We start from the raw sequence: 22233 nt of genomic DNA on the forward strand, positions 1-22233 counted from the left end.
TGCAATTAATGTATGTAAATTAATCTTTGGCGTCGTAGTCTAATACATCCTGCCTAGGACTCGCGTTACGGAATGCGCGCTGGTTCGAGTCCTCACGGGGGAAGAAATTTTCTCATGAAATTTCGACCAGTGTATGAGACTGGTGCCCGCCCAGCATCGTGATGCACTTTGGGAGATACGATAGGTAGCGAAATCTGGTTGCGAAAGTCAGCTATAACCACACGATACCGATATTATTATTATTATTATTATTATTATTATTATTATTATTATTATTATTATTATTATTATCTTGGTCATTTTTTTAATTTTAAAGTCAAACTTACTTACTGGCTTTCAAGGAACCCGGAGGTTCATTGCCGCCCTCACATAAGCCCGCCATTGGTCCCTATCCTGAGCAAGATTAATCCAGTCCCTACCATCATATCCCACCTCTCTCAAATCCATTTTAATATTATCTTCCCACCTACGTCTCGGCCTCCCCAAAGGTCTTTTTCCCTCCGGCCTCCCAACTAACACTCTATATGCATTTCTGGATTAGCCCATACGTGCTACATGTCCTGCCCATCTCAAACGTCTGGATTTTATGTTCCTAATTATGTCAGGTGAAGAATACAATGCGTGCAACTCTGCGTTTTGTAACTTTCTCCATTCTCCTGTAACTTCATCCCTCTTAGCCCCAAATATTTTCATAAGAACCTTATTCTCAAACACCCTTAATCTCTGTTCCTCTCTCAATTAATTTTAAAGTCATGTTTTCAAAAATTTAAGATTATTTTATAGGTCATTTTTCTGTGATGTTTAGGTCATCAACTTCCGAGCCCTAATAATTACACTTCCTCTTTCTTATTGTCTTCGTTTATTTCCCATATTTGGGGCTTGCTCAGAGTTGGCTGCGGGCCGTCACTGAACTTGAACCACGTGGTAGGTGGTCATTAGTTTCTGGTGGTAGTGTTATGTACCGTGGGCTTCCCTGGGCTAATGGTACCTAGTGGGACCGGAGTTAGGGGACGGCTGTGAGGCCTACGCGGAAAGGTAAATGGATTCTGCAGGCTGGAGGGGCGTTCGAAGGCGGCCCACAGGGGAATCTGTAAAGCGCGGAGCTTAGCATTCCACTCCTTATAGTACAATGGGCCCATCCAAGCGGCCTACGTGCGAGGGCAGTTCCCAGTCCCTGCTTTTCGCCTCACAGGTGACTAAGTGCAGTAGTAGTTCATTCAAAGACGCTCTCAACTGCAGCGTCGAAATTCAATCTGGACGAGAAATAGTTCGCCTGGAGCTCTCTGTCAGTAGTTGTAATTTTAGTGCTGTAAATCCGAGACACAGATCTCTCTGATATACTTCCCTCCCGGACAAAGCACTGCAAAGGACTTTATCGTCGTTAAAACCCCACTGACCTCGGCCGGGTTTGAACCAAGGACTTCTGATCCCACGGCTACTATGGTAACCGCGAGACCACCGTATCGAGGACGTCACCATGTAAACCGTTTTGCGGTCGATACAGAACACAAATCCAACATTCGCACCTTTGCCGCAACTTGTTAGATTACTATGGATTCTTTCCCTAATACAAGACCGAAAGCAATTGAGCGAAGTGGCTCAGATGGTAACGTTTGAAAATTCGCATTCGGGAGGTGCTGGGTTCAAAACTCGTGACCGACAAATCTGACTAAGATTTTTCATTTTCCCCTCAGTCACAAAGGCAATTTGCCGGACTGGAAATTTAAAAACATGATTTATCAACGCCTTAATCACCAATATTATAACTATTAATACAAAATCTAAATCAGTTACATGAACACAGGTCATTTATAATTCTATAACACACAAAAATAAAAGCAGAAACTCAACAATAGTCAACGGCCTTCTGATATACCCAACGATCCTACACACGCGATATGATAATAGAAATGTTAAAGCGCATATAAATAAATGCATATAAGAAAGATCGAAAGAAATTAAAGAAACCCTTCCGTTACTTTCTCATGATATTTTTCGATATACAGAGTGTGAACGATACAAACTTTCAGAATAATATAGACAGTACGTATCGATGTACTGAACAAAATATCTAGTGAAATTTAATTATTTCTTATCATTATTCTATTTTTAATTTGTAAAGTACCATGTTTTTAATATTGATAGTAATATAATTGTTTACATTTCGATTGAACGTAAATGGTAATGCCAATGACTTTGTGCCCAATACATACCAATACACAACAGAGTAACGAGCGACTGATTCAGCGTACGTAACGGGCAAAGTAAATAATGACTTTCTACTTTCATTTTAAATAGAGTAGATTCACAAAACATTTTTTTTTCAGGGAGAACCTTGACAGTTACAGGAAAATATTATTTGACTTTTTTATTCAGATATGTATGTATTCCCAAGAAACTAGCTCGATTAATTAAAATGTGTCTCAGTGAAACGTACAGCAGAGTCCGTAATAGGTCAGTTTCTGACAAATGCGTTTCCAATTCACTGCGGGCTAAAGCAAGGAGATGCACTATCACCTTTACTTTTTACCTTTGCTCTAGAATATGCCATTAGGGAAGTCCAGGATAACAGAGAGGGTTTGGACTTGAACGGGTTACATCAGCTTCTTGTCTATGCGGATGACGTGAATATGTTAGGAGAAAATCCACAAACTATTAGGGAAAACACGGAAATTTTACTTGAAGCAAGTAAAGAGATAGGTTTGGAAGTAAATCTCTAAAAGACAAAGTATATGATTATGTCTCGTGACCAGAGTATTGTACAAAATGGAAATGTAAAAATTGTAAATTCATCCTTTGATGAGGTGGAAAAATTCAAATACCTGGGAGCAACAGTAACAAATATAAATGATACTCGGGAGGAAATTAAACACAGAATAAATATGGGAAATGCCTGTTATTACTCGTTTGAGAAGCTTTTATCACCCAGTCTGCTGTCAACAAATCTGAAAGTTAGAATTTATAAAACAGTTATATTACCGGTTGTTCTTTACGGTTGTGAAACTTGGACTCTCACTTTGAGAGAGGAACATAGGTTAAGGGTGTTTGAGAATAAGGTGCTTAGGAAAATATTTAGGGCTAGGAGGGAAGCAATTACAGGAGAATGGAGAAAGTTACACAACACAGAACTGCACGCATTGTATTCTTCACCTGACATAATTAGGAACGTTAAATCCAGACGTTTGAGATGGGCAGGGCATGTAGCACGTATGGGCGAATCCAGAAATGTATACAGAGTGTTAGTTGGGAGGCTGGAGGGTAAAAGACCTTTGGGGAGGCCGAGACGTACATGGGAAGATAATATTAAAATGAATTTGAGGGAGGTGGTATATGATGGTAGAGACTGGATTAATCTTGGTCAGGATAGGGACCGATGGCGGGCTTATATGAAGGCGGCAATGAACCTCCGGGTTCCTTAAAAGCCAGTAAATAAGTAAGTTAAATATATGCTCTACCACTACTATTTTTGACAGTTTATAATGATTATACCCCGTAGACACATAATTCTAAAAATAATCTATTTCGGTATTTTTGCGAAAATACTAGTTTTTTGCACTTCTGGTTTAAAAAAAGTGGTTTTGCGCATATCTTTTATGTAATTTAAATTATATTATTTATCCTGTCTTCCTATCATGATAATCCTTTTTTTCAGGCATTTTATATCAGCAGAAGCAGCAAGAACACAACTACAGTAGAACCTCTATTATCCGTGGTAATCAAGGGGGTGAAGGAATATATCTATCTTATCTTATCTTATCTTGTCTTATCTTATCTTATCTTATCTTATCTTATCTTATCTTATCTTATCTTATCTTATCTTATCTTATCTTATCTTATCTTATCTTATCTTATCTTATCTTATCTTATCTTATCTTATCTATCTATCTATCTATCTATCTATCTATCTATCTATCTATCTATCTATCTATCTATCTATCTATCTATCTATCTATCTATCTATCTATCTATCTATCTATCTATCTATCTATCTACCTACCTATCTATCTATTTACTTATTTATTTATTCATTTATTTATTTATTTACTTACTTATTTACTTAGTTACTTACTTATTTACTTACTTATTTATTTATTTATTTATTTATTTATTTATTTATTTATTTATTTATTTATTTATCTATCTATTTATTTATCTATTTATTTATTTATTTATTTATTTATTTATTTATTTAGTCTGGCGGAATTAAGACCATCAGGCTTTTTTTTTTTACACACCACCAGAATACAAATAGACATATACAGGAAACAAATGCAGAGAGAAGAAGGAAATAAGGAAATGTTTCCTCACGTTGCAGAGAATTATGACACGCTTGATATAATCATTTTCTTCTTCCTTGGATGGATACATGTTATAGCCTCCTCTTAGCACTTGATTTCGGTATGGACATAAAATTTAAAATGTTTATTAAACAGTGTTAAAAAAATCACGAATTTTAACGCTAACAATTGTTCATTAACAATATCTTTTTACCTCTGGTGTGGACGCATCTTTAAGTGTACAGAAGTAAATTTGGAATAGTTTGTTTTCTTGGCAGCACTGACATTCGTTCACCCGGTAGGACCCGATCCGAGTCCTGCTTGTTTCTTTTCTGCAGTGTGTGAATGCGATAAAGTGTCATCTAACCCACAGATGTTTCAGTGGCACTCAGACACTTGTAGCGCCGATTATCGCCCGGTCCTCCAGTTGTGACGGCGGCAGCTTTGCATGCAGACTGCATAGCACGTCATAATACACACAGCCGGAAGAAGAACATTGCAAGGTATTTGATGTCATATTGTTTGTTGTGGTTCTTTCTTTCACGTTCACTTCACGCTATTATTAGGATTCAAATTATGCAATTAAAACTTCATCTACTGTCTTTATTAACATTGTTAACAAATAATTTTAGTGAACGGTTTTATGTTTATTATAAAAAAACGAGTGTTTATTAACTTTTATTAATTATTCAAGAACAAAAGTTCTTTAACTTTCAACAACGAAACTTTTTTAACTTCTGTGGCGTCTGTCAACTTTTACAACTACTAACGTGAGGTAACAAAATATCTCTAATATAGAGTAAAGGTTGGTAATATTGCGGTACTAATAATATTATGATAGTTCTTTTTGAGAATCTTTTACAATTTTACTGAGCGAGAGGAAGATCGGTTTTTTACGTCAACGTATTAAGGGAATGTTCGTGGATAAGTTTCTGCACAAACCCGGTCCTTCTCTCGCTCAGTAAAATTGTAAAAAAAAACTGTCACATAGAACTATCATAATATTATTAGTGTCAGAATATTACCAACCTTTACCCTACACTTTGTGATGAGGGTATTGAGGAAAAGCTCTGATAAATCTAAAGAGATTGCATATAAGTCACTAGTTCTTCCAATAATGGAATTGATGCCGCATGTTGAGATTCTTACAGATTAGAGCATATTAAGACATTAGATAAGATTAAAAAACGGGCTTTTATTTAAGCTTTGATGCAATAATTAAACATTAAAATGGGGTACACTCATAAAGAGAAAAACACGAATTCGATTACGCGCAAAAAAAAAAAACGTACAGAGATGAGGTTGTCTGTAGAGAAATAAAAAATAGTTTTCAGCAGCCAAATTATCTTCAAAGAACGATTACTCACATAAATTGAGACAAAGAAAACAGAGAACAGAAAATTTTATTTTCTCAATCTATCAGAGACTGGAATGTCCTATCTGCAGACTTTTATTTTCTTCGGAAGAGAACCCGTAGGCAAGCACCGCAGCCTTGGGCTTATTGTGCAATCTACTTATATTGAGATTATTTTGAAGTCCTTAGGCCCGCTCTTCAAGCACATGATTCACTGCTTAGTGCTATTTTATCGATTCGGCTATGACATCCAATTCTGACGAAGCCCGCATGTATAACACAAAAGACCAATAAGCGTCCTAAACAGACTAGCATGGAATGTCAACGTGCCGCACGACGTTGGCTTTATGACGTACACCCATCGGGGCAACAGTGACGCCCTTCTAATCGAGTAACGCTAATAATAGGTTGGATCCCCCTTTTGGTGAGATTGATTGGTTTCTTCCGAGGTTTTTCCCAGCCGTGGGACTGATGCCGGGTGTTCTATGGTGAGTCCTCGGCCTCACTTCACTTCACCCCAGTTTGGTCTGATTACCTGGTTGGGTTCTTTCCGAGGTTTTCCCCAACCATCAGGCAAATGCCAGGTAATCTGTAATCTGTTGGCGAATCCTCGGACTCACTACATCTCGCCAAAATATTGTAAAAAATTGTAAAAATTATAATTGTAATCTTGTAAAATTTTGACTTGTTCCAAATCTTAAAGCTTCATTGCTAATGTAAGATCTATGGAATACAATAAATGAAATGAAGTGAAATGTCACCCTGTTGCGGACCACGTGGTGGACAGTCTTAAACATCTGTCGCCATGTTTGTAATTGAAGGGCCCAATGGGAAAGAGGCCCATGCCTGTTGATTTTTAGTTTCTTCGATATTAATCCGACAGATCTTGCCATCTGGGACCTCTTTTATGAACTTCCAGTCTTGTGGCATGTGTTTACCGGACATGGCAAACATTTATAAATTTCTTTTCTTCACTTGAAGAGAGAGAATCTCAGTGAAGTAAATGCTTATTTTACAACATTTAGTTTTTGTGGCATGGGCCCCTTTTCTACTGTGCCCCTTAATCCTTCTGTTTCAGGACATATTTTCAGAATTAAATAAATAATATGATTGTAAATAAAGTTGTATACTGCCATGTTTAGAGAACGAGAAAATAGTACCAAAATAGTCGCTCTACTTAGTTACAAGTTCTGCGCGTCTTTGCTATAGACCGCTGGGCTACAAGACAGACATATAGGACGTCACAAAGTGCAGTGACGTTAGTAACTACAGTTCACATAACAAATGCAGTCAGTCAATGTTGATCAACGGTGTGTTAATACAGTTGTTTTGTGTTGTTTCAATACTCGTAACACCAAATACAAAATATATATATCAGGAGGAGGAGGAGGAGGCCTTTGCCCTCAACGGGACATTTTTAGGCTTATCATTTCAATTCAAAATATTTGTTAGAAATTCCATATGAAAAAATTTCCTCCCGTACTCTTCGGCAGATTTAGATAGATCTAGATTTCTAGAGTAACATAAGGTAAAGTTGTGAGCAAAGACGCTGTGGATTCCCCAGCGAGGAACCCCTAACACACGCCTACATTCTCGTATAAACTGTACGTAGAGATAGAAATATATACATACTTATATAATGAAGGATAAATTAAATCACTAATTTAAATTTTAAAATTCTAATATTAAATTACCCGAAAATACTCCAAATTTCTTAATATTCGCCAAAATACCTTCCGACCTGAATTTTACCCGATTGGCAACACTGGTTAAGACGCAAACATGTCACAAACCTGATTCATAGTACGACGTAATGACAATTCGACCCATATTCATATGACAAAATGCCATTTCAATGACATTCACTTATAATTTCAATAGTCTCTCAATCTTACACATTGAGGTGAAAGTCTTCTAATATGTGGTGAAGAGATAATGAAGGACTTAGGGTGCGAATTTCTCGAATGAAGGCGGTCTAAATGAACTCCCAATTATTTCACTGTCTGATCTGCAGGCTTCCATGCGATGATAATATTGCCTAGTATTATTTGGGTACTGATATAGGACGTCATAAAGTAAAAATGAAGGGTTCAGAGCCATAGCGGGCCAAGTGCAATTTTTTAAAAACGGAGAAAGCAAGGGTTAAAGTTAAGTAAATATAATTTAATGAAGATTGACATATCATTTAATTTTAATGTGCATACTTTATCTTACTTGCTATATGTTTCGTTAAATTATGATAACCACTTAATTTTAACTCTTGTTTTCTCCGTTTTTAATAAATGGCTCTTGGCCCACTATGGCTCTGAACCCTTCAAATCAAGTAAAGCAAAGTAATATTAGAGTTATATTATACACTTCTTTACTCCGCTCTCTGATCACTTATGCATGACCAATTTGGGGTATGCAGCGCCAAACAAAAATCCCAAGAATGCAGTCTTTTTGAAACAAAGTACTACGACCTGCTGTTAATGCACCATGGTTTGTCTGAAATTCACAACTACATAGAGAACTGGGATTATACACGACACAAGAATTCATCTGCAGCTTCCTGAGACCTGGGAGTATAGTATAGCCTATTATACCATACTTCATACATGATTATGATATAAGATGTATGCAGAGACCTGAAGTATAGTATAATATACTAGCATTTGTGCCCTAATTGTAACTTGCACCCACTACACAGGACATTCTACTAGAGTACTATGGACTATGGTCCGTCCCAGGAAACTGTACAGTCACTTGGCGCATATGGGGGCGGTGTCTATATGTGCCGGAGTGTATTGCGGGCAGCATCAGTTCGAGACCGCTAAGGAGTAAGATGCTCGTGATAGAGAGTTCAGATAGAAATGGTCCCCTCCCTGCAAGAGATTGGTAGTTTCGTTCAACCAATGCCTCCCCCAGAGCGGTCATTGGTCCTAGCCCTCCCACATGCTACTCGCGCAGAGATCTTATTTCGTCTTTCTACTCTACAGATTCCTGAGACGGACCATAGATTCATCCACTTCATCTGATGAAGAACACATAATTTTATAAATTTATCAAATAATAATTGTTTTCAGACATTTCTTTTCTGTCACAGAGGAATCTGTAAATTGGCTGACCTTCTTGTTATTTACTTATTGTTACGTTATATCTTTTATCATAGATCTGTAGGCCTATAGCGCTACAACGCAGAACGTTCAACAAAATCTATTTTTAAAAAACTATTACGTCTCGTCTCCTACTAATTTATTTTTTGTCATGTCTCTGTAAAATCAATTAATTTCAAATGCTTACGCAATATCTTTTGTTTCTAAACGTGTAATACCTACATGTAGGCCTACTTATTGTATGTGATTACGAAACAGTCTATGTATGTAAACAGTTCTCAAGGTTAGTAGTATTATATAAATATTTGACTTTGATACAGTTCAATTCATAAAAGCTAGCAAAGCACGGCTTTCAACGGTCGGTGCCCCAGATGGCCTGTCTGTGTCTAGTGCGTCGGTCTTTCATTCATCCGGCCCAGGTTCGATTGCCTGTCATGTCGTAGTGGAATTTGTGTTGGGCAAAGTAGACGTTGCAGAGTGTTTTTCTTGGGGTACTCTAGTGGCAAAATTCGGAATTATGTCTCACGTTGCACAGCCCGATCAGTATTGCAGGTAGTCATTATACTAACAACATTATTATTATTATTATTATTATTATTATTATTATTATTATTATTATTATTATTTATAATGTTACTACCCAAAGGTAGAGCACGAAATGAGTCATCAGTTTAAATGAAATGTTTAACCACAGTATGAACACCACGTTTCATGGTTTTTGGTTTAACATAATGCATGTCAATATACCTAATGGTTGAACATTAAATTGAAAATCAATGACAACGCGTTCCGTCTGTCAACGGCTTGTGTCTTTAATATTCAAATAAAGGATCGCAAATATTTAATCGCTGATCAGCTGAACAAAAGTGGGTAATTGGCTACTTTATCTCCAACTAGAATTCTAAATCGGCTACTATATAAAAAGACGATGTTACAAATGGCTTTTAGAGAATCCGCTCTCACATAAGCGCACCATCGATCTCTATCCTGAGAAAGATTAATTCAGTCCCTACTCCCTACCATCATATCCCACCTCCCTCAAATCAATTTTTATATTATCCTCCCATCTACGTCTCGGCCTCCCCAAATATATTTTTCCTTCAGGTCTTCCAACTAACATTCTATATACATTTCTGGATCCGTCCATACATGTTACATGTTCTGTCCATCTCAAACATTTGGTTTCAATGTTCGTCATTAACTCATTATGTCAGGTGAAGAATACAATGCGTGCAGTTCTGCGTTGTGTAACTTCCTCCATTCCCCTGTAACTTCATCCCTTTTAGCCCCAGATATTTTCCTAATCACCTTATTCTCAAACACCCTTTTCCACAGTTATTCCACTTTAATTCTCCATTTGAATATTCGTAATCATCGATACAATAGTATTAATCCAAAACGGTGTCGACCTGATGCAGTATTGTAAGTAGCATACAGATGGCATCGGTCTGAGGAGGCGCAGTACGCTTTCGGGGGGTAGTGAAAAGGCATTCTAGTGAGATTGAATCGACAGATAACGCCATACAGCTAGGTCATGATTGAAGACTGTTTCACTAGCCCCACAACATTGAAACGAGTATATAAGTGTGCACGGGGTATATAATACGGCACGTGCCCTTCACTACAGACTCTGCTCATAATAATAACAAATAACGCGCACTACAGGATCACTCTACAACAGGATCCTTACTCCTAAACAAGTACAGTATACTTCAATTTAGCAATATTTATGATATTATGCATTAGGTACTAGTTGAAATAAAGGTGCCTAAAAAAAGTACGGAAGTACAAAAGTGGAGAGAGAATTTCGGAAGACAGTATGTCTAAGTGGCGACATAATTGTGTGTAATTTATGTAAGACTGATATAATCTGTTCTAAAATATTATACTTACAGCAGTATTGTAGTTAAAAAAACATATAAACCATTTGAAATTGGTAGAAATGAGTGAGTCAGATGACTTACCATCAACTAATAGGCCTAATTCAGTGCCAGCGGATGAATTTTGCAGAGATCTATATGAAATAATGGTGCATGGCAACATTCCTTTCAACAAAGTTGAGGACAAGTACTTTAAAAGGTTGCTGAAAAGTACTCTTGTACACAAGAATACCTGTGTTTTAGTAGTACCGGTAATTTAAGTAAAATTTTACAGCAAAGATTATTATAATATTGACTTAAACATTTAATTGAGAGCAGTACCTGTGTTACAGTGTACCGATATTTTAAGTTAAAATTTTACAACAAATATTATCGTAATGTAGGTTTAAACATTTGATTAAGAGTAATGCCTATGAAACAGTAACATTTTAAGTTGAAATTTTACAGCAAAGATTATGTTTATTCTTTTGTAATACATAAAACAGCCCTACTCTTGAAATCATTCTTTTATGTATGTGTGTGCTTTCTTTGATGCGGACATCGTCTGTTTTCATTTTACAGCACCACGCGCCACTACTCTTCTTCAGGTCATTGGCCCATTGTATAAACTCCGTAGATACTTAACTTCATAGGTTAGGGACTAAGATTCCAGTCTCTAGTCATGATGTCTGCAAAGAAAGCGACACTTTGGACTTCAACACTACTCTTCTTCAGGTCATTGGCCCATTGTATAAACTCCGTAGATACTTAACTTCGTAGGTTAGGGACTAAGATTCCGGTCTCTAGTCATGATGTCTGCAAAGAAAGCGACACTTTGGACTTCAACATTCCTAAATACAAGGAGTGACAAAGCACAATAAGCCCATTAGAGACTGCGGAGTTCAGACTTCGGTCCCATCATCCGTAGAAAGGAAAATATATATGTATATATTAAGAGTATGGAAAAAAGAGATTTCGTAAAATTCAAAATATGAATATGCAAACTCTGTAACAGATACACACGTCTCTGAAAAGATTCAATCAAGAAGCTTGAAACTTGAGCAACAAGAAAATGAAATACATGTTCATGAAACTATACAATCATAAGACTTCAGTCTATTCTATGTAGTTTAAACTTAAATGTTTTTTTAGTTTTTAAAACGTGTATAGAAATCGGTGTTTGCACCATCATATTTATAAGTTTCAATGTACAGACCCAGAAACAAACTTCAGGTGGCCCAAATTTTGTTTCTGGGTGTGTACAGTAAACTCTCGATTATCCGTTCTGCGGATTAACCGCGGCCATTTTATGCACTACAAATTTATTATTTGTCTCGATTGCACATCACAAGCATAATGGACTATCTGGAACAATAAGAATAAGAATACTTTTCCTTTAAGTTGGTGCTGCGGAAAATTGAATCACTGATTGGAAAAGGGAAGTATATCCATTCACTTGTGTTTTGAGAAAAGTAAGAAAAACTTATTTACACTTACAATATTATTCCTACAGTTTTGTGATGCATTACAAACTTGTAGAACTAAGTTATCTATACTGTATGGTGAGTCGTTTCAGGATATTGCATAAATATTTTTGAATCCATCCTCTCTTGAAGTTGATTGACATTCTTTCTTTTTCCAATAAATGATCAATTCCCATGGGTAATTTGCAAAGAAACTCAAACAATTTGCTATGTATTGTTAATTAAATTTCTATTGTTAACACAGTATGAAAAATAGGCCTACTTAATTTCAGTCAAACATCATAAGAATTTAATAAATTGTGATATTGTATTAAAAATTATTGTAATTAACAATTTAACTACTAATCTTCATCAGATTGGGCAGCATTTCTTGTGGGCCATTAAAGAATGTTGTTATAAAATTCCTGATACTCTGATGGAATATATTAATTAATTATTTTGTTACTGAGTCAATTAGTACGATATGTATAATAAATTATAAATGATTGTATGGGGACTAACTTGTGAGTACAATATTTATTTTGACACTTAATGAGTATGGTAGTGTAGTATTCGTTGTATAAATTAAAATAATTTGAGTCCATAGTACATTTTTGCATTTCAATTGAGCCGTTCAGAGCAAAAGTGGTGTAAGTCAAAATTGGGTAATGAGGTTTAAAGTAAAAATTCTGTAAAATTCGGTGCAAAATAGCAATGAATAGGTCCTTCTTGCTATCCACTGACTACTAATAGTTTAAATAAATTGAATATTAATTGCTACTTTGCGCTGTATTTTACAGAATGTTTACTTTAACCTTCATTACCTATTTTTGACTTACACCACTTCTGCTCTGAACGGCTCAATTATTGAATAATTCAAATTTCTTTTTAAACATCCATATCACCTAATTTTCGGATTATCCGCGGTTTTTCTATTCGAATTACCGCGGATAATCGAGAGTGCACTGTATAACAATATAATACAATCAAGAAAAGGAACATGGATATTATTCCGAAAGAAGTCGGAGAAATCACAGTTTTGTGCTATTATTGCACAAGCACATGTCTCTCACGTCAGGATTTACCCGACTTCAGTAAAGAAACCTCTAAAATACGGCAAACTTGCGGCTTTTGCAAATGATCCTATTGTGTATGATGTGCAACGTCATATACAATATCATGATCTTGCGTAGCAATAAAAGTGACGTGCTGACTTTTATCTAGTTAAGCACACAACCCTCAATTCACAACATTGACAAGGACGCTCAGTGTCGTCTTGGTCCGTCCTCTCTCAGCTCCGAATCTCTTCAGTGTGTAAGTACCAAACTATTCAGTTTCCCATTTCATCCCACTTTGCCCATACTCTTGCACAAGGCTATGAAAAAGAGGAAAAATCTATTTTTCCGCCATCGAAAGTCTTCACTTTTCTTACATTCTGGTATTACATAACGATATTAGAAACATTATAATGTGAAAAAAGTGAATTTATCTTTACTACAGGGCATGGAAACCGACAGTGTAAGGCGGGGCTATATTTAACATGTTGGCCGTCCCGGGCCATTAAAAAATGCAGCCCCCTCAACACAAATAACGATCTACGAACAATTACTATTCGAAAGGAAGACAGAGGATTAAATCACTATTCAAATGAAAGTATTTAAGAAAGAGGAAATGATACACAACAAATATAACTAAATACTATTTTAATGTCAGTAATGATGTGGTACTATAGTACCTCCAGTTATCACAGTCCTGCTTTTTGCTGGATCTGAAATTTTCCAAAGTTTTCACTCCTTGACTCTGTCTAGAACGTTGGATTATCTCTAATTTTACTTATTTCATTTCCAAACTCATCGCTGTTACTACTTTCATTACGTGGGTACTGATCGATATTGCCATTATTTTCACTTTCACTATCGTAATTAGTTGTAATAGAAGTCGTTATCACACAAGATTGAAGATGTACTCCCATCAATTTCCGAAATAACGTCTCCTGTTTCATTTTTGGCAACTTCGAAAGAGTGTTCTACTTTGTGTGTCACCTCTGATCATATATATATATATATATATATATATATATATATACAGGGTGATTCACGAAGATTTACCGCCACTTACGGAGCTTAGTTCCGAAGACATTCTGAGCAAAAAAGTCACATAAACATGTGTTCTAATCTCAATATTTTTAAAGTTACACTAATTTGAAGTTGTTAGTAAAGTACTTTTTTTCTTTAGTTTTAAGGGTAAAAGAATATTACAAATAGAGAATGAACTATTTACAAGTATCATTTCTTTAATTGACTGGTGTTCTGAAGCTAAAAATGTGTTCTTAATAGCTTTGTACAGATTTTGTTTTTCAATTTTTAACTAAAAATTACATTATTCTTACGCACTTATCACAAAAATTGTTACAAATACGACATTAGGAACTTGATTCTTTACAGTTTAATTATGCATCCTAATGTTCAGTCTTGAAGAATTTACAAGAGTGACGTGATTTGTAACAACTTTTGTGACAAATGCGTAAGGAAAATTTAATTTTGTAGTTGAAAACCAAAATAAATAAATCAAATAAATAAATGAATACATAAATGAATGAATAAATGAACGAATGAATGAACGAATGAACGAATGAATGAACAAACGAATGAATGAACGAATGAATAAACGAATGAATAAACGAATAAATAAACGAATGAATAAACGAATAAATAAACGAATAAATAAATGAATGAATAAACGAATAAATAAATGAATGAATAAACGAATAAATAAACGAATAAATAAATGAATAAATGAATAAACGAATAAATAAACGAATAAATAAACGAATAAATAAACGAATGAATAAACGAATAAATAAACGAATGAATAAACGAATGAATAAACGAATAAATAAACGAATGAATAAATGAATGAATAAACGAATGAATAAACGAATAAATAAATGAATGAATAAACGAATAAATAAACGAATAAATAAACGAATGAATAAACGAATAAATAAACGAATGAATAAACGAATAAATAAATAAATGAATGAATAAACGAATAAATAAACGAAATAAACGAATAAATAAACGAATAAATAAACGAATGAATAAACGAATAAATAAATGAATGAATAAACGAATGAATAAAAGAATAAATAAACGAATGAATAAACGAATAAATAAACGAATAAATAAACGAATAAATAAATAAATAAATAAATAAATAAATCTGTACGAAGCAACTATGGAATTCACAACACATTTTTAGCTTCAGAATACTAGCCAATTAAATAAATGATACTCCTGAATAGTTCATTCTTTATCTGGGATATTCTTTTACCCTTAAAACTAAACAATAATGGTATTTTACAAACAACTTCAAATTAGTGTAACTCTGAAAATATTAAGATTAGGACACACGTTTATGTGACCTTTTTGCTCACAATGTCTTCAGAAATAAGCTCCGTAAGTGACGATAAATCCTCGTGAATCACTCTGTATATATATATATATATATATATATATATATATATATATATATATATATATATATATATATATATATATATATATATATATATCAGACTGGCCACTCCCATGTTATGAAATGGCAACATATAAAAGAGAACAACCACCAGGATCACCACTGTCGAAAATATATTTTTTGGTAATAACCACTAGATGGAAGGACTGCTGAAAGCTATTACTCCATGCAATTCCATCAGGGTTATAACGTGACTTCTTTTGCAATCGTTAGATGACAGTATAGTGAAATTGATAAACGTTGTTTTCTTTAAAGTCCAATAGGCTGATCAATCTGTTAAATGTGACCAGGGATGTCACATTACCCAAGCACTTTCTGTTCCTTTTCTAATTGAAGTTGACTGTAGGGTGGCATATCAGTGAAATTTAATTGATACACTTGCACTTGAAAAGAGAGTTATCAACTTATCAGTCCTGCGTTTCGTTACTTTGAATACAAGTTAGGTGTACGTCGATCATACTAGCTTGGTACGGAGAGCAAGTTGAGAGTCAGCTGTTCACCCTGCACGCTCCGGTACTGTGTGTTTACATTTATTTATTCGTGTACCTGTGTGTATAAGTCAGTGAAAAACAGGAATAATACTCGTGCACAAAACACCACTTGAATTGAATAACAATAATAACGAAGTATTTATTTAAAAACGGCGTATATGCAATGAAAGATAATTTTTACTAGAGATAGACAAAACTAAGGATATTTGCGCAGCCAGCCCCTTTGTTTTCAGGAGCCAGCACATTTTGTCCACACATGCAGTGAGAAAACCATTAGAGCTAAGATAAAGATGCATTCACTGAAATATATTAAACAATATTAAATATCTAGGCAGTGCAAACACACGCTGTCAGAGACGTTCTGTCCTTTTCACTGAAGCTATGTAGTGACAATATCTTGAAATGCGCAAGATATGTAACAATATTAACCTAAAAGCACATTCGGATTTCTTCCTGCAAACGCTTTTGTTAACATTATGTGTTAGTCGTAGTGACATCGAAGTCTTTAAAAATTGTGAACTCAATAAAAGAAAAGAACTCAGACGCCACATAAAACTTTTAGTCGCTATGCCTACCTGGCATCAGCAATTTATCTACCTCTAATTTTTACAATAAGCAAAATGTATCTAGGTCCTTTAGATGCATAGGTGGAGTTATGAGTGGGGATGGGGTCACTGCCCCCCCCCAAACTTATCTCAATTCTTTTTTTTTTTTCTATTAACATTAGAAAATATTGAATTCAAAAGATATTTTTTTGCTTATGTTTATGATTAAGTTTCTGTGCTTAAATTGATGAATTAATAATGTCTTCAGATCATGTGTCTGGACTACAACATTTATTTTAAATGTCTGAATGTATAAGAATAGCTATTCCTCATTTGAGGAATGGAAACACAGTAAAGTTTCTTTGTAACAGCCTGAACTCATGTGTTAGAAATCTTCAGATGTTCAAGCCGCCTTTTGGAGAAATATGAATAACACTGCACAACAATGCAGGAAGAAGAAAAGTGATTCCGGTATAATGTGTAAACTTAAAGACGAGATTAAATAAAATAATTAGAGTTTACATTTCATATGATATCTTTAGGAAGGTTAACTTCATATAAAAAAGTTTCTGTTAGCACTGTTACGTAGTTTTATTGATGCATGCATGTGTTTCTGTACGAGAAAGTAAGGGAGATTGTTTTAAGTTATGCCCTATTATAATTTGTAGTAGACCTACACTTCAATCCCTATACAATTCGGTCCGAAACATCGCGGATATGGTTGTAACACTGTAAGAAACATGCCCCCGAAAATATATTTATTAAATGATCATATTCCGATTACTGTACCACAGTGAAACTATACCGGGGGAAGGAGGTAAATGATGTCCTTCATAACCCCGTTATTTGGGGATTCTATGGCTTTGCTTTGCCCCACAAAGGAAACGATTCTCTCTCCGCCTATGTTTAGATATAATTAAAGGTTGTAATAAACAAATGAAAGAACATAAAATGTCAGCACAAACTTAATATAAAACAAATTATGAGTGCGTGCTTTACGTGTGTCTACACCAGGCATGTCAGAAATCAGACACTGAAAGTGCAGTGTATGTGCGCGTAACGCCGGTCTGTGCAGATTGCGTCATTCACGTGTTGCTCTTACCAGTTCTTAGCGGGAGGGATGTACAAGAATCTATTCTGCGCTTCTAGTGTTCAATTAAATTGACATTTGGGCATTATAAACATACTTAGCAGAAGGAAAAAAACACAATTATTGTCAGTGTCTACATTTTACAATAATTGTAACACAAGAAACAATAGACTTACTCAGTTACAATTCACAATGCAGTCGTTTTGTAAATAATCATTTATTCACGTGATTTGTATACAGTATTTGAAGAAAATATAAATATTGCAGTAATTTCGAAACAACAAAAAAAAACGAACACAATATTTCATTTTACGTAGTAGGTACTGATTATTTCAAAGTAATACTCTTTCATTGTTCCTCAAGCATTATTGGGTCCTTGGTGCACAAATGCTAAGAAAGAAAATATTTTACTCCCAATTACATGCAATAGGACATTGTGAGGCTTTTACACTGGAATCATTTCCTTGCTCTATATTAATATAAATTCACAATATTATTAATAAATTGGATAAATTAAGCTTGAATTTAAATTTATATATAGTTTATTTGGAAAACGTTGAGAGCAAATATCAGCAAGTTGGGAGCGTTACTGAATTGAGTTAAAAGAGTACTTCACAAGCTGTGAAGCGAGGACATTTTCTTTATGTCAGGTTTAAAGATTTATTAACGTAAGTATATTAAGATAATATAGTAACGTAAGATGGAAAATTCGTCATTAGGCCTATGTATTATTTTTCCAGAAAATGTTTCCGCTTGACAAATAGTTGCGTTCTTCCCTTACAACCTCAAGACCCTACCATATATTCTTCACTCAATATTCTCATCACTTATCAGCTTATCAAATAAAAGTTGTAAGTCGTCTAACCATTGATGGATGTGTTAGTACAGACTCCAAAACAACATCATTGTCATGTTTGTCTTGCCGTGATAGTACTAATTAAGAAATAAGAGCTGGCGAATATCATATTTTGAGAACTTTACTAATCTGATTTAAATTCTCACATCACTATTAGGTCCACATGATATGAGGAAAGCCTTTCATTTTAAAATAATTACTATTGGCTGAGGAAAACATCATAACAGTTATGTTATATGATTCGTGATTTCTCTTCTTCGTTATATCTGTGGACTCCTCACTTTATTTTCCATAACGCATTCACAATCACAGCTCAAAGAGCACCCGTACTGATCTGCGTTACTGAACACAAAAGCTGATCTGCTACTGTAGGTACTGTACAGCCCTGTCGCGCTCCCCTCCAAGCCGATTCGCTCCCTCCAGGTAGGGGAATAGGAATTGCACGTTGCACAGAGACCAGTGCACAATGTGCGCGACTGCACAATGTGCAGGGTTTTGACATGCCTGGTCTACACATTACGATCAATGACTGTAAACATTTTAAGTGTTTCAATTGAAAATTTTGCCCTCATTTCTGATAAAATACATTTTCTTCTTTACTAATGAAGTGCTCGCTACCAAATTCTTCTATTAGAGCAGTAATCTCCAAACTCCTATCTTTGTTTTGATTTCATGTTTTCACTGAACAGCAAACCTGAACTGTGTAGATGCCGCCGAGCTCTCTATTTTCCATACATACCTACACTGTTGCGGATTGCTTGGAGACACTAGGGGTGCTATGCATAGACATTTCGCTAGTCCGCGCTACGAGCGTGCTAAACTAGTCCCGGCTATCGACTGATTACTTGTACAGGATTCATATCATATCGCTAACACTGGTTTATGAAAACGAAAATCTTTAGTTCGCTGATCATCCACCGGAAGCCTGCGCTAAGAATGTCTATGAATATGGCCCTAGGTAACCAAACGCAGGACTCTACTTATCAGACTGCAAGCTGAATATATTTAAAATTAAAAGTTTGTAGTTTGTTGAATCAACGATAATGCGCTGTCTTCAGAACCAGCGTGTGGGAGTGTTCCCGCCAAAAGCCAAAATTACCGATTTGCGACTGGGAGATAAACTGTTCACCTGGTAGTTGAATTGTCATCAAGTTACACCAGTTTGTCTTTACTGCACCTTGAATTCTATACTGTATAATAAAGTTAAAGATAAGTAGGGAAACGTCATTAACTTGCCCAAATTAAAAACGAGACTCTAAATTTGACTATGTTGTTGTTTCAAAAATTCTTTTTGCCTTTTTAAGAAATGACGCACCTCTCACTGCCGTTTCGCTTAGGAGGTAATGTTTTTCGGATGCTATTTTAATTTCTCCCAAGATAACGGAATTATTAATTTATACAGAGTGTTTCGTAATTATAGGTACAATTTGCAGGAGTGACTAGAGGACAATGAAACAAAGCAAAAAGTCCTAATAAAAACAGACCTGGAAACCAACACTTTCTGAGATATGCTGTCATCACTGAGTTCACCAACTGAATACACCTTGTACTTTTGCAACCTCATTTCTTACCTCGCAGACTGGATGGTCATACGTACCTCCATCGTTTAAATGGATACTGTGGTACATGCATGACGGAGAACCAACTCACTTTCATTTGAACGTTGGAGAGTTCTTACGCACAAACTTTCACAACAGTGTATCGGCCATGGTTTATCAACACCATGTCCTCCCAGGTCCCCCGACTTGAGTACTCTCTTTTTTTTTTTTTTTTTTTGCTATTTGAAATGTTGTGTGTATTTCAGCCCTGTTGATAATTTTAACGAACTCTGGGAACATATTTACTTTTCAATTATTGTCAACCCATTAGAAACACGTCACGGATATTCGAAAGTGTATGGTCGATGGAGAAACATGTTGATGCTACCTTATCATGAATAGTGGTCATTTTGAGCACATAGTAAAACGCTCTCTTCCTTCAGTGCAACGGATGTTATGTTACCTCTGAGCACTTGTACGCATAATAAAACCCCGTAGATTTCAGAAACGGCTGGTTTTCCGACTTGCAGGAGTGACTAGAGGACAATGAAACAAAGCAAAAAGTCCTAATAAAAACAGACCTGGAAACCAACACTTTCTGAGATATGCTGTCATCACTGAGTTCACCAACTGAATACACCTTGTACTTTTGCAACCTCATTTCTTACCTCGCAGACTGGATGGTCATACGTACTTCCATCGTTTAAATGGATACTGTGGTACATGCATGACGGAGAACCAACTCACTTTCATTTGAACGTTGGAGAGTTCTTACGCACAAACTTTCACAACAGTGTATCGGCCATGGTTTATCAACACCATGTCCTCCCAGGTCCCCCGACTTGAGTACTCTCTTTTTTTTTTTGCTATTTGAAATGTTGTGTGTATTTCAGCCCTGTTGATAATTTTAACGAACTCTGGGAACACATTTACTTTTCAATTATTGTCAACCCATTAGAAACACGTCACGGATATTCGAAAGTGTATGGTCAATGGAGAAACATGTTGATGCTACCTTATCATGAATAGTGGTCATTTTGAGCACATAGTAAAACGCTCTCTTCCTTCAGTGCAACGGATGTTATGTTACCTCTGAGCACTTGTACGCATAATAAAACCCCGTAGATTTCAGAAACGGCTGGTTTTCCGACTTTATATTTATTAAGACTTTTCGCCTTGTTTTATTGTCCTCTACTTATCCCTGCAGTTTGTGCCTATAATTGTGAAAAACCTGCATACTGTACAATAAAATTACACCAATTTCTTCGGTGCAAAATAACCTAGTAGTTGATAGAGTGTTGTTAAATAACCAAGAAAAACCACAGATTTATATATCCGAGCCTACCTCAGAGAACATGTTGCTCAGATATGATGGGGATCAAGGGCGCGACAAGTAGGACAGCTGATGGCTTCAATTACGCGTCAACGCCTGATAACAGTGCAGGCAATATACATAGCAGAGCACTGTTCTATATATGGGTTTACAAAGATTCGTATCATTAACTGCAAACAGAATACAGTATCTTGGCTGCAGGAATGCGTGTGCGCCGAGATCATTTCAGTCACAAAACACCTTCTGCTGAGGACTAAAGAGGTAGCAAGTTTTAGCTGAGGATTGTGTAAAAGAGGTAACCTTTGATAAGTCTTACATTATCGGTCAGTAGTCTTCGTTATCAGTCTGCTCCTACTACTTATTTTGACGTGCACCGTTCTTCTTTTGTGTACATAAATACAAGAGGGGTGTCCAGAAGGTAAGTTTCCTTGGGGCCGTTTTGAGAAACAAAACACAATTTCATGGAAAGATTTATTGGAATAGATACAGCAATTGTTTAGTTATTTTTAAACATATTCCCCACCGGAATTGAGACATTTGTCATACCGTGGGATCAACTTTTGTACCCCTGCCGGAACCAGTGTGTGACAGTCGTCTGCACCTCTCTGCCACCCTGAAAATGCTGACCGAACAGGCATTTCTTGAAGTGTAAGAAACGATGGTCATCGCCCGGCCACATACTGCTCGGCACACAACAGATCTTTAGGAGTTCCACTGGGAGGTACTTCAACATCCATCCTACAGCCCGGATCTCACTCCCAGCGATAACTATCTTTTCCCAGGGAAACTTGCTTT

At 35.7% G+C, this 22233-nt stretch overlaps 1 protein-coding gene across 3 annotated transcripts in view; it reads left to right on the top strand.

Moving 5' to 3' along the window:
- The first annotated feature begins 4659 nt into the window (after window positions 1-4659).
- Window positions 4660-22233, top strand: part of LOC138712217 (sialin-like) — a 59655-nt gene continuing 42081 nt past the window's right edge. The window contains exon 1 of one of the 3 annotated variants that reach the window (XM_069843763.1): window positions 4660-4780. The gene's annotated coding sequence lies outside the window, so the exon portion shown is untranslated. Of the gene's footprint in view, window positions 4781-13229; window positions 13363-21713; window positions 21734-22233 lie in introns of those variants that run through there. The other 2 variants (XM_069843765.1, XM_069843766.1) reach the window with 2 other exon arrangements.

Source organism: Periplaneta americana, chromosome 13, assembly GCF_040183065.1.
Source record: "Periplaneta americana isolate PAMFEO1 chromosome 13, P.americana_PAMFEO1_priV1, whole genome shotgun sequence".
In the NCBI taxonomy this organism is placed as follows: domain Eukaryota; kingdom Metazoa; phylum Arthropoda; class Insecta; order Blattodea; family Blattidae; genus Periplaneta; species Periplaneta americana.